Source organism: Telopea speciosissima, chromosome 4, assembly GCF_018873765.1.
Source record: "Telopea speciosissima isolate NSW1024214 ecotype Mountain lineage chromosome 4, Tspe_v1, whole genome shotgun sequence".
Taxonomy (NCBI): Eukaryota; Viridiplantae; Streptophyta; class Magnoliopsida; order Proteales; family Proteaceae; genus Telopea; species Telopea speciosissima.
The window spans coordinates 747,916-761,911 of record NC_057919.1 but is presented as its reverse complement, the minus strand read 5'-3'; the positions used below and the strand labels follow the sequence as shown (position 1 = coordinate 761,911).

General features: G+C 40.5%; 1 protein-coding gene across 6 annotated transcripts in view; it reads right to left on the bottom strand.

The window, feature by feature from the left end:
• The window catches only part of LOC122658487 (histone deacetylase 19), a 61,438-nt gene that overhangs the window by 28,529 nt on the left and 18,913 nt on the right, over positions 1-13,996 (bottom strand). The window lies entirely within an intron of this gene.

Here is a 13,996-nt window from a genome sequence, read left to right as displayed (position 1 = left end):
AAGGAGCATCATGGCATGGATGAAGAAGGGTATTAAGGTAACTATATCAAAACGTTGCTTAGTCTCATTGTCTATTGCTGCTACATATTATGATAAAATATGGTGATGTGTTACCTATGGATGCCAGTCATATCATTCTTGGCCATCCTTGGCAATTTGATAGGAAAACCATTCATGATGGGTACAAAATACCTACTCTTTTGTTTCTGATGGGAAGAAAATTGTGTTAGCCCCTTCTAAGGAGCCTATTAAACAACTGGAGCAACCCAACGGAAACGTCGATGGACTTGCAACGTTGATCATCACAGCGGTTCAAGAACTTGCGCTTCTTCAAGAACGCAACGAAGATTCTTCAAGATCTTCACGTGAACTCTTCAAGGTTCTAAAACTGAATCTCAGAAATTGGAGAAACTTAAATTTAAATAATCGAAATCTGTCTTACAATCAGAACCAATGGCTTTAAATAGAGAAAAAACAAAAAAGAACTAACTCCTAATAGGATTCAACCAAAGAAAATAACTAACTAACTAAGACACGTAACCAATCTGGAAAACAAATCCTATCTTTAAAAATAATTCATATAGGAACTAGAAAAGGTAATTGCAGGACGTGTAGAAGTTCTTATGCGTTAAACCATTCTTTTGCGCTGTTGGATCCGTGATGAACGTCGGATCTGCTTAGGATGGTTGTGGCGCAATTCTAATTGGTTGGTGAAGACCTCTTCTGTGGCTGCATCATTCCCCCGAATTCGTGTCACCATCATCCGAATAATTTCCAAGATAAAGCGTCAAATGCCAAACATTAAAGACATCATGCGTTCGAATATGAGGGGGCAGCTTTAAACGGTACGCATTTGAATTGATGCATGCAAGAACTTCCAAAGGCCTTATCTTCCGGCCATTAAGCTTGCTATAGCTGCAAGTGGGTTGACGTTCAGGGGGTAAGAATGCCCAAACATAATCACCAGGTTCGAAGAGCACTTCTTGCCACCGCTTATTGACAGCCTTCTTGTAAGTCGCAACACTAGTCACCAACTTTTGCTGAACTTCGTCATGAATACGCCGCAATTGAGATGCAATCTCCTCTACCTGTACAAGAGGTTGTCTAGGAAAAAGAATCCGTGCAAGGTCGAGTGCCGTTGTTGGTTGCCTACCATACACAATCATGAACGGGCTAAGACCAGTGGAGCGATTCACTGAACAATTGAAGGCAAACTCGCCCAAAGATAAATGATTCTCCCAAGAACGGGGGTTATCATCTATCAAACTCCGCAACAAGTTACCCAAGGAACAGTTGACAACCTTAGTTTGCCCACCAATTTGGGGATGAAACACGGAACTAAACTGAACTGATGTACCTAGACTCTTCCACAGTTGTCGCCAAAAATGTCCAAGAAACTTCGCATCTCTATCAGAGCTGATGGTCTTGGTAACACCATGTATTTTAAAACTTCTTTAAAGAACAAATCAGTGATACGAGATGCATCCATGGTTTTTCTGCAAAGAATAAAATGGGCCATCTTGGAAAATCGGTCAATGACAACAAAGATGGAGTCCATACCCCGTTGGTTTCGTGGCAACCTGAGAACAAAATCCATAGAAATATCTTCCCAAGTAGCTTTGGGAATAGGCAAGGGCAAATATAAACCAGCATTGGTAGCTTGTCCTTTGGATGTTTGGCACACTCTACAACGCATTACAAAACAGTGCAGATCCCGTTTCAAATTGGGCCAAAAACAACGACTCATTAACAACTGAAGGGTCTTATCACAACCAACACTCTGAACTCTGTGGGACAGACCTAGCCCTCCGGCTCATTACTCATCCCTAGGCCCCATCTCTCGTCCCGCTAAGTATAGTTCTTCTGGCCCATAACAATCCCCCATTGTGATTATTGGGCCTTATCTACCCATGACACTCCCCCATTGTAATTATTGGTCTGTCCAGAGTTGTGGTAGGGACTGATAATCAATGGAATGGCCCATTGGAAATCCATAAGCCAACTTGTCTCGAGAGCTCTGGTGGCATCGTCAACGCCTTGTCCGACCACGGCTAGGAGGACGAAACCCAACAAAAGGGTTAGAGGTAAGATGAGGGAGTAATGACAGAGGGGGAGAGTAGATCATAGAGTGGTCATTCAAGGTGTTTGATGTGGCGGAGAGTGTGGAAGGTAAAGGGTCATCATCACTAGTACCATCAAGGGTAGATGCGATGCATAAGTGAGTGTCATGGCCAAACACATTACATTTCATGTAGTCCATATGCAACATGTTTTTGAAAAGTGAAATTGTCACCATCTTTCACTATGATTGACGATGGCAAAGGGTCATCCGCATAAACTTCTGTACAGAGACTAGCGTAGGCCAAACAATCTTTCCTTTTGGTTCTAGCATCAGTGTAAAGAGGTGATTGTTAGAGTTATTAGAATAGTTGTGTAAGGGTAGTTCTGTCATTGTCTTATTATTAGACATGGCTAAGTTGTATTTTTGTTATTTCTTCTTTATTTCTATTTACCTCCCTAGGGAGGTCTATGTAATTCTTATAAGTGATTAATGAAGTGAATATGTGTTGAGAATCACTCAACACACATAATCGATTCTCCCATTCTCTTCTCTTCTCTCCTTCCTCTTCTTCTTGCTGTAAATCTCTTCTCTCTTACTAGATTTGATCTATCTTTAAGTTCCAACTTGGTATCAGAGCCAAGTAATGGTTTGAGACTCGACTAAGCTTGGCTATCTATTCCTTCACCTCTCTTTGGAACCCTAAGAGGACAAAAGGTTCCATTAGAGGCTGTACTATGTGAAGTATACACATACTACATTCTTTGGAGGCTTATTCTTCAAACCAACACACCATGGATGGAGTTTAGAAGCTGTTGATGAAGATTGAAGCCCTAGCAGCCATCCAGAATTTTTCCGCCAGCTGAAGAATTGTTCTTCTATTTCTCCCTCATCTTCCCATCCTTTGGGAAGGGATTTGCTGCTTGTGGATCGTCTAGGGGTACCCTTTTAAACCCCTAACCACTCGGTTGAAGAGAGGAGCAGTTTGAGGAGCATAGCTCCAAACTTTGATGCTCCCAAGGTACCGCCAGCTCCGTTTTCTGCCTCTGGTTTGAACTTTTTTTGAAGCTGAACGTATTGGATATGTGTTGGTTGATAAGAATGGAGTTTTTTGTTCCTTTTACACTTGTTGGTTGCTATGGACTGAAGGCTATTGGGTGTTAGAGCAGTTTGGTTGATGTTATACAAGCTTTTACTCCCAGTACACTTGCTGTTTTTTGGTATTTGCTCTGTTTCTGGTTGATTTGGTTGTTTGGAGCTACTTGATTACTGGTTTGCCTCCTTTGTTTGGGTTGAGTGTACTCCCCATTTGAGCAGAACACTATATTGATTGTTGAAGTGACTGCCCATTATGTCTACTATGTATGGGCAAGATTCTGAGGTCAGTGGACCAACTACAGCTCGCAGCCTGAGTAGTGGTCTCCCCACTATGGCTTCCTTTGACAATCCTAACACCCAAATATCTATTGTGAAATTGGACAATACCAACTACTTTGATTGGTCCCGTTCTGTGAAGATGTCCGTGCACAATAGGGGAAAGTTAGGGTATATTACTGGCTCTATTAAGGAGCCTGCTACTACTGATCCAGGATACCTGAAGTGGAAGACTAAGAACTCCACAGTTATGACTTGGTTGGTTTTCTCCATGAAACCTGAGATCAACAGGAGATTTATGGACAAGGAGACTGCCAAAGGTAATGTAGTCCTAGGTAGGACAAGTCCCACTAGGAACCAGGGGAATAGGCTTATGTAATAGGGTTGGCCGAATGGGACAGATTTGACTAATTAGGGTAAAATTTAGGGTTAGGGTTGAATAATGGTATTGGGGTTTATGGGGTTTTAATATGCAGGTTTAGGAGGTCTTAATGATATAAAGATGTTAGGGTTTGGAGGGGTTTTAAAATTCTGCAGTTGGGCAGAATCGGGTTGCAGGTTTTAGGGTTAATGGAGTGAGGGAATGGAGGGATTAGAGTGGATACTAAAGGCTAGGGTTGAGATCGAGTGTGGGGAGTGATGTGGGGAATGTAGGCTGGAAGTAGGGTTTGAAAGTGAAGGCTAAATCTGGAGTTATGGGGGAATCCTAGTGGAGGTAGGAGTGCAGGTTTAATGGAGAATTAGGGTTGATGGATGGAGGGGTGTGTGGATTAGGTTAGAGGATGAAGAGGGGAAGGATATATGCAGGAAATTAAAATTACTTACTGGTTTAATCTCCTTCAAAGGCAGCAGCAGCAACTTGAAGAAGCTCAATTGAATAAGAAGAAGGACCTCCCGATCTACAAGATGCAAGGAGTCGATCGGAGTCCACCAATCCCTTCACCTTGATATTACCCACAAGGTAGCCTTGATATTACTCACAAGGTTCACTCAACAGAGCAGAGCAGCAGCAAAGGCAGCAAGCATAAAGCTGAGTTTTTATTAATCAAAATTCATATGTAATGTTGGCCTCCCTTACAAACTTATATATTATATAGAAGACTCAAAGATAGACTTAGACACTAAAAAAGAATGGCCTAACCCTATCCCTAACCTATTAGGTAACTTAAACTGACTAGGAAACTAAAATACTAAAGGAAATAGACTCAAAACATGGCTGGACTTATAGAGTCCTAATCCAGCCCCACTTACATCACATGACCACTTAAGTTGTCACATGACCACTTAACCAAGTCACATGATCACTTAAATTGAACCAATTGGATGCTACCAATTTAAACCGGTTCAATTAAAAACATAACAAATAACTAAGTATTGGGCTAATCCCGTATGCAACCTATATACCCCTAGTTTAGGCTCATTAAAGTGGCCTATTACATAGAAAACCCTTGGGATCAAAGGCCCAACATATATATATCCCAGCCTTAGACTTATTCCTTATAAAATAAGCCCATTTGGGTGATGAATTTGCATAAAAGGATATGTGGGACAGTGTTGCCCGGACCTTTGATTGAGTTGGTGACTATGCAAAGGGGTGTACCAAATACACCAAAAGGTCACCAATATGAAGCAGGGCGATAGGAGCATCTCTGACTACTAAAACACTATTATCAGTCTGTGGCAAGAATATGATCACTACAGGTATATTCGACTGTCCAACTCTGAGGATGAAGTCAAGGTTTACAAGAACCAAGAAGTTGAAAGGATCTATTCTCTACGTGGTGGGCTCAAACCAAATATGAGCACATTCGTCTGCAGATCCTAGGGAGGTCTGCCTTTCCATCATTGGATGAAATATGTAGTTACTTGCAAAGTGAGGAAACCAGGAGAACAACTATGGATACTGCACCATCAACAGAGAGATCTGCTCTTGTTTCTAGTTCCCACAGAGACTAGAAAAGTAGGGGAAAGGCCAAGGGCCAACTCGTGCAGATCACCGTGAGAGATTTAAATGTGATAAATGTGGAAAGTTGGACACACCAAGGACAAGTGTTGGGATCTTCATGGGCAGCTCCCTTGTATGCATGGTGGCTCATCTAGTGCCCGAGGAGGCAAGCAAGGGGAAGCTAGGGCTCACTCTGTGACATCTAAGTCTGAGACATCTAGACCCCAGCCTGCTCCTGATTCCCTTTCATAGGTTGATATTGCAGCCCTCCGCCGACTAACGTCTCACCTTAGAGGGTCAACTACTAGTTCTACCTCTGGAGAGTCAGCTACTTTTGCCTCAGCTCTGCAGGTCTCATCTACTCCTTTTACTATACCCACCTGGATTAATGATTGACTCTGGAGCGTCTGATCACATGACTGGTATGTCACAGTATTATGATTCCTACTCCATTTGCTCTGGCCGAGACAAGGTAAGGGTTGTTGATGGCTCCTTTTCTTCTGTTTCTAGTAAAGGTAATGTGAGAGTTACTCCTATCTCCCTTGAGTTTGTCCTTCATGTTCCTGATTTGCTACTAACCTATTATCAGTGAGTCACCTAACCAAACCCTTAAATTGTTGTGCCACTTTCTTTCCTTCCTATTGTCTTTTTCACGATTTGGAGACAAAGAGGGTTATTGGCAGTGGGACTGAAAAAGGACTCTACCTTCTTGAACCACGGTTACCTGATCAATCTACTGCTGCAGCTTAAGTTTGTGGTCAAGTGACCATAGTACTTTGGAGTCTGTAATGCTTTGGCATCAACGTTTGGGAAATCCCTTTTTTGTTGTTATGAGGAGACAGTTACCCCACTTGTTTACTTCTTTTACTTCTTATCTTTTTCAATGTGAATCTTGTATTTTTGCAAAACATTACCGCACATCTTATCCTTATCGTGGTAATAGATCTACTGCACTTTTTTCTCTTGTTCATACTGATGTTTGGGGGCCTTCTCCTACTACTTCTTTGTCTAGATTTCGTTACTCTGTTTCACTTATGGATGACTATTCTAGGTCTACTTGGACTGTTTTGTTGAAACAAAAGAGTGATGTTTGTGATGCTTTCAAGGATTTTTAACAACTTATCAGTACTCAGTTTGGTACTCGAATCCAAATTGTTAGATCTGATAAGGGGGTGAGTACATGAATGGGGGGCTCTAATAGTTCTTTACTGATAATGGCATCATCCATCAATTGGCATGTGTTGACACCCTCAACAAAATGGGGTGGCTGAGAGAAAAAACCGCCACTTGTTGGAAATCACCAGGGTCCCTCTTTGGTATGCATGTGCCTAAGACTTTCTGGTCTGATGCACTTTTTACCGCTGTCTTTCTTATTAACCGGATGCCAACTCCACTCCTTGGCTCCAAATCTCCCTTGGCACTTCTTTCTCCTCGATCCTCAGTCTTCTCCTTGCTTCAAAAAGTCTTTGATTGTGTTTGTTATGTTCATGTCAACAAATCAGCCCGCACCAAGCATGATCCCAAAACTCTCAAGTGCATTTTCCTGGGCTACTCTGATTCAACCAAAGGGTATAAGTGCTACCATCCTCCTTCCCGAAGGCGACTTCTCTCCAAAGATGTCACCTTCTTTGAGTCTATTCCTTACTTTTCTTCTCCTCAGCATCCTCTTCAGGGGGAGAGTACTAGAAGTTAACAAGATGCTGATGTCATTCCATTTCTATCTCCCTTGCCTACCTCCACTTCCCCATTCCTATTTGATATTGGAAAATATAAAGAAGTGGATATTGTTGATGCTGATGGTGTTGTTGATATTGATGCTAGTAGTGGTAAGAATGCTAGTAGTGGTGGTGATGTCATATTCAAAAGAGGTGAATGCTTGAAGGGAAAAGGAAATTAGCCTTGCCAAAACCCCTCTTTGGATCCACATCCTCAGCCTCATCCTCCCCAGTCAGGTAACACTTCTCCTCCTGAATTAGATCTTCCCATTGCTCTAAGAAAGGGGAAAAGAGCCTGTACTAATCCCATAGCCCAGTTTCTCTCCTATGACTCTATATCTCCTACAGGTATTGCCTTCTCCACTGCCCTTGAGTCTTCTTCCATTCCCACAAATGTCACAAAGGCTTTATTCGATCCAAAATGGATGCAAGCAATGTCTAAGGAAATGGTGGCTCTAGAAAAGAACAATACTTGGACACTAGTTGATCTTCCCAGGGGGTGAACTCCAGTTGGATGCAGATGGGTTTATACCATCAAGTATAGATCCGATGGTACAGTAGAAAGATACAAAGCTAAGCTGGTTGCAAAAGGGTATAGTCAAGTGTATGGCATTGACTACCAGGAGACTTTTGCCCCTGTAGCCAAGCATAACTCAATCAGGGTTCTTCTTTCAGTGGCAGCCAATAAAGATTGGCCAATATACCAATTAGATGTGAAGAATGCATTTCTTCATGTAGATTTAGCAGAAGAAGTGTACATGCAGCCTCCACCTGATTTTAAGTGTCCCTCAGCTGAAGGGAAAGTATCTCTTGAAGAAAGCTCTCTATGGCCTCAAGTAGTCCCCTAAGGCCTGGTTTGAGACAAGCCATCCTGAAGAATGGGTATTATCAGAGTCAAGCTGACCACACCTTGTTTATCGGGAGAGGTAATGGTACAGTTACAGCTCTCATTGTCTATGTTGATGACATTGTGGTAACTGAAAATGATGTTGCTGAGATAAACAGATTGAAGTCTTATCTGGCTAAATAGTTTAAGATCAAAGACCTTGGACTCTTGAAATACTTCTTGGGTATTAAAGTATCTAGATCAAGGAAAGGAATCAACATCTGCCAAAGAAAATTTGTTTTTGATCTTCTAAAAGAACAGGTATGGTGGGGTGTAAACCAGCAACTTCCTCCATTGATCCGAATCATAAGCTTGGTGATGAATGTGGTTCTTCTCTTATAGATGCAAGCAAGTACCAAAGATTAGTTAAGAAACTAATCTATCTCCCCTTGACTCGACCAAGCATCTCTTATGCAGTTAGAGTGGTGAGTCAGTTCATGCATGCTCCCAGGAGTGGACATCTAGATGCAGTGTATTGCATCATTAGATACTTGAAATCCTGTTCAGGAAAAAGTCTTCTATTTTCCAGGCATGACCATTTACAGATTGAAGGTTACACAGATGTTGATTGGGCTGGTTCAGTCTCTGACAGGAGATCTACTTTTGGATACTGTACCTTTGTGGGTGGTAATCTAGTTACCTGGAGGAGCAAGAAACAACCAGTTATAGCTAGATCTAGTACAGAGGCTGAGTTTAGGGCCATGGGTCATGGAGTGTGTGAACTTATATGGCTAAAGAGACTACTTCAAGACTTGAGTTTTGAAACTGAAGGGCCAATGAGACTTTATTGTGACAACAAAGCTGCTATAAGCATTGCCCATAATCCGATTCAGCATGATCGAACCAAACACATTGAGGTTTATCGACACTTCATCAAAGAAAAGTTGGATTCTTGGTGCATTTGTACTCCCTTTGAAGACAGGTAATCAAATAGTAGATATCTTCACCAAGGGTCTCATTCCTAGTCTATTTAGTACCTTATTGTGCAAGCTGTGAATGTATGACATTTATTCTCCAACTTCAGGGGGTGTTAGAGTTATTAGAATAGTTGTGTAAGGGTAGTTCTGTCATTGTCATATTATTAGACATGGCTAAGTTGTATTTTTGTTATTTCTTCTTTATTTCTATTTACCTCCCTGGGAAGGACTATGTAATTCTTAGAAGTGATTAATGAAGTGAATATGTGTGTTGAGAATCACTCAACACACATAATCGATTCTCCCATTCTCTTCTCTTCTCTCCTTCCTCTTCTTCCTGCTGTAAATCTCTTGCCAAACAAACTTTCCTTTTGGCTCTAGCATCAGTGTAAAGAGGTGATCCCAAGACTGATCCCCCAATACTGAGACCGTCAGTGCACCAGAAATGGAGAGGAAGACCAGGGAGCGAAATCCAGAGGGGGATAGTGTAGATCAACTTGATGCAGTTGGAGTTGGCGGTTCCATTAGCACAAGAAGATGGGTTTCTGCCCGACTTCTAGAGCTTGAATTTTTTCATGTTCATATAAGAATTTGAAGACAAAAAACCCATTATCCATCATGTAAATCTCCACATTTCCTTGAATTCCCTTAGTTAGCCAGTGTTTGACAACGTGGAATGGAGGTTAGTTACCTATGAAATGGCCGACCTGAGCATTGTGCTAGAGGCTGGCTCATCGTCAAATAAATATATGTAAGGCTTTTCGGCCACCCTTAGCTGGTCGATTGGAAGAGAGTCTGAAATTGTTTATGTTTTATTTTTCCTTTTCAGATCTGGATTATCATTCACTATAAATATATCCAAGGCTTTTAGGCCATGCATCAATTTGAAGTAACTACAAGTACAGAATTTTCTGAGTTAAGCTGTTGTGGATTCAGTGGTGTGTTTTAACTCCGTCAGCATTTTTATATTGCCGGTCTCAAGACCGGATAAAGGAAGGAGGGTTGGTGCATTAAGTTGGCAGGCAGCAATGTAAGAAATTTAGCCAAACCCATTTCCATGGATCTTAGAGCTTTATATTTTCAACCTTATGCTAGGGCATCCTCCGGAAGTAACACACTTTAATATGACTCGGGTGTAGTGAATAGCTTTATATTGGAAGGCAAGGATCCACACTGTCGACACCATGTAGCTTTGATTCTCCTGATTTCCTGAGCTATCCTCTTTCCTCTTACATTCATCTTTCATTTTTCATTTTCCATTTCTCACTTTTCTTCTCATTTCTCCATTTTTATTCTTCATTCCTTTTACTTTACTTTCCCTTTTTGTGGATCTCTATTTCACATAATTTGTTCTGAATGGATCCATGAAGCCAACCCCATTTAGTTGGGATAAGGGTGAGTTTGTTTGTTGTTGTTGTTGTGAGATAGTAAAAATTGATGATAGAGAGATACCACAAAGAAAAAATTTTAGGTAGTTTCAATCATAAATAAAGGAAAATATTGCACAAAGAATTAGAATCGAATGGATGAAGTGGAAGATTGCGTCTTGAGTGTAGTGTGATCGACCTATTCCTTTAGAACTCAAAGGAAAATTTGATACAACAGTTATACGACCACCAATAATGTCTGGAGCTGAGAGTTACGTATTATAGTGTATTAGCAGGTAGCATACCCGTATTATAGGTAGCGTATGCGTATTAGCGTCGAGGCCTTTGTCCCCATTGCTTGTTAGTTAAGTAGGGACCACTACCTCTGATGAACAAAAGCGATCAGACAAAGGCAAGATACCTGAGTATATAAGGAGAAGACCGACCTTAGCCTATTGAGGCAAGATCTCAGCCAAACACCACGTACTCGAGCTTTGCCCCGCCCAGACAATGAAAAAACATATAAACAAACTTAAACTTAGTGTAGCTGAAATGAGGATGTTAAAATGGATAAATGGTAAAACTAGAAAAGATAAATAAGGAATGAAAATATTAGAGGCAATTTAGGACTAGCTCCGATACATGATAAGTTGCAAGAAAGACATTTGAGGTGGCATGGACATGTGCAATGGAAACCTTTGAATGCTCTAGTATGGAGGGACGATTTGATTCAGATTGAAGTAGCTAAAACGCCAGAGGTAGGCCTAAAATGACTCAATGAGAAGTGAGGAAAAACATGCATAGCTTAGGACCAGAAACAAGTAGGCATTGAATAAACAAAAAAGATCCATGTAGTCGACCCATTTAGTTGGGATAAGGTTGAGTTGGGTTGGATTCAGTGGTGTGTTCGGTGGATTCTGGGTGAGGTTTAGGTGGATTTCTGTGCCAGAAACTAAAGGTCAGATCTTCTCAACTTGATACTTTATGGCTACTCTGCTTTCAATTATTTTCGTGATCCGTTTACTTGTTGCAAACCCCTGTGATATCCTGCATAGTTTACTCTCATATTACACATAACAGTTCCTGATTATTGATTCATTGATATTCTGATCTTGTTTCTTCAACTTTCTGATTGATTAACTTAGCCCTACACTGCTACCATTAGTCCTAGTGATAGTATGATTCTTCAGAAATTGACTATTCTGATTTTAGAACCAAACCAGATTTTGCAGACTCGTTCTACCTGCAGGATTGTCCATTGACTGTAGTTTTAGGCCTACCTGATTTATTTGACTTATTATAAAATTTCTCCTTGAATCTGATCCTGTTCCTAACTTGTGGTCCTGTTGCTTCTATTATTCTTTTAGATTTTGTCCTGTTAGAGGGTTAGAATCCCGTTACATTTGAGAGTTGAGAAATTGGTCAGGACTCCAGAGAGAAAAGGTTCAACGTAGGAATTGCTCACACTGTATGGAATATATTACTAAAAAATTATACAGATTTAACACCCGCATATATCGAATATGTATTCAAGTATATGCAAGGCTACAGATACATACATACACATGAATATGCATGATAACTTGTACACAAATGCAAGGATTGGCAGATTAACTGTTACAAATACTATTTCTGTATAAACAGAAACAAAGAGCACATCCAAATGATGAAAAACAATATTAAGTTTCAGTGACTTAGAACCAACAGAATGAAATTTTACAGCCTCAAAGATAAAGTTGAAAATTCAGATACTCCATAACAGACCTGCAAGCAATGACAACTGGCTCCACTCTCCCAAAAGGGCAAGGAATTAAATTTCAGTAACTATCTTATTACACCCCTATGCATCATTGAAATATTTTATTAAACTTGGCAAAATATGTCATGATCAAATAAACTCATTTAAACCATCGGTTTTTCTTGGAATTCCACAATGAATCCTTAGGAGCTATTAGTTAAGCATAAATAGACATCTAGAGTGACTAGATTCATAATAAAACAATCCAAAAATATTTCTTAATGGTTTCAGAATTTAGTTTCAAAGCTCTGCTGAGAAGGTTTGAACACGATAGTTTATACACAAAAAATATGTCTACTAAATGTTATGATAGCAAAATAATTATAAAAGCAACAAAGTATGAAACATCATAAATAAACATGCCCAACATTCAATCCAGATACAATATAAAACCATCATCAGCACAAAGAGGTCAGCTACTCAAGTAAGTGAAATCAAGTACACAAGGAGCATAGGAGGACTCAGATAACAACACATAGATATACAATAAATAATGTATGCGTTATACTGTCCTGTAGTTTCCTCGCAAGTACTTGCATTTGATTATCAGCTCTCACTACCTGCCAGATGGCATGCATGTGGTAGATGATCCCATACCCATCTCACTGGCCAAGTTCCAGCCCCAAAGTAAGGAAATTAGGAAAGTGCCTCAAAATGGGTCCAAAGTGGGGGGGAAAAAGTCTTCAGAGTTCAGACTCACTAATGCAGAACCAGGGGGGTGGTCTGCTATGGTGGGATTCACAGAGAGAACAGTAGAAGAATTAGAAGAAAGGAGGGGAAAGGGAAGAGGGCACTCACGTTCACACACACACACACTCTCACAGAGCTTCACAAATAACTTCCATTAATCAAATCTTCTAATCTGTTGCTCTCCTACGATTACAATGAATAAATAGAGAATAGCCTTGCATAGGAATAGAAACCTAACTAAAATAGAAACAACCCAAAATGGAAACTACTAAAATAGAACATAGCTAAAGAAAGGAAACTGCCTAAGATACTCCTACGTAATCTACCCATGAAATAAAATAAACCAAACTAAATATTGCATCCTAACTCCTAAGTGAACTACCAGCCCTTGCCAAACCAGAAAACCGGTTTAGGACCAGTCCTTGGTTTGGGCTTCCAAAGTGGGTCATGTCGGTCCAGCCAGGCTAAGGCAACTGCATCACTCAATTACTTTCCTAATTGTTGTGCTTGTACGGCTGAAATTTGACCATGAAATATTTTTCCATTTGACAGAACAAACACACACTCTCCTCCCGTGCCAGACCTTGCCAGACCAGAAAACCGGTTTAGGACCAGTCCTTGGTTTGGGCTTCCAAAGTGGGTCATGTCCAGCCAGGCTAAGGCAACTGCATCACTCACTTAATTTCTTCCCTAATTGTTGTGCTTGTGCGGCTGAAATTTCACTATGAAATATTTTTCCATTTGACAGAACAAACACACACACTCTCCTCCCGTGTTTCACATATATGAGATCATATAATAAGCCTTACAATTTCAATTTCACTTCCAATGTAATGTAGTATAGAGTTCCAAGACCCTATCATTCTACCAAGGGGACCACCCAATAAAAAAATTTATTCCGATGAGCTGGCCAAATAGGAGTCTTTTTCAGAGATATTGTACCCTTGGAACTAAATTTTGAAATATAGGCCAGCACCGACCATGTAACAGACAGGTTTTAAAATATTTTTGACTTCTGAAAACACTGCAGACTTGCTGTATTCTGTTAAATAGTCTCTACAACAAGAACTAAGTGCGAGAACAGTACAACCAAAAATTAATCAGAAACTTTTGAAAAATCTCACTAGGCTCAGATTCAGACCAAATTATAGAGGATTGTTCCTACTTCCTAACCCAAGGTCCTTTGGAAATCTTTACATACCACAACCAAAAAGTCTGCAGACAAATTAGTGTACTGTGGCAGTA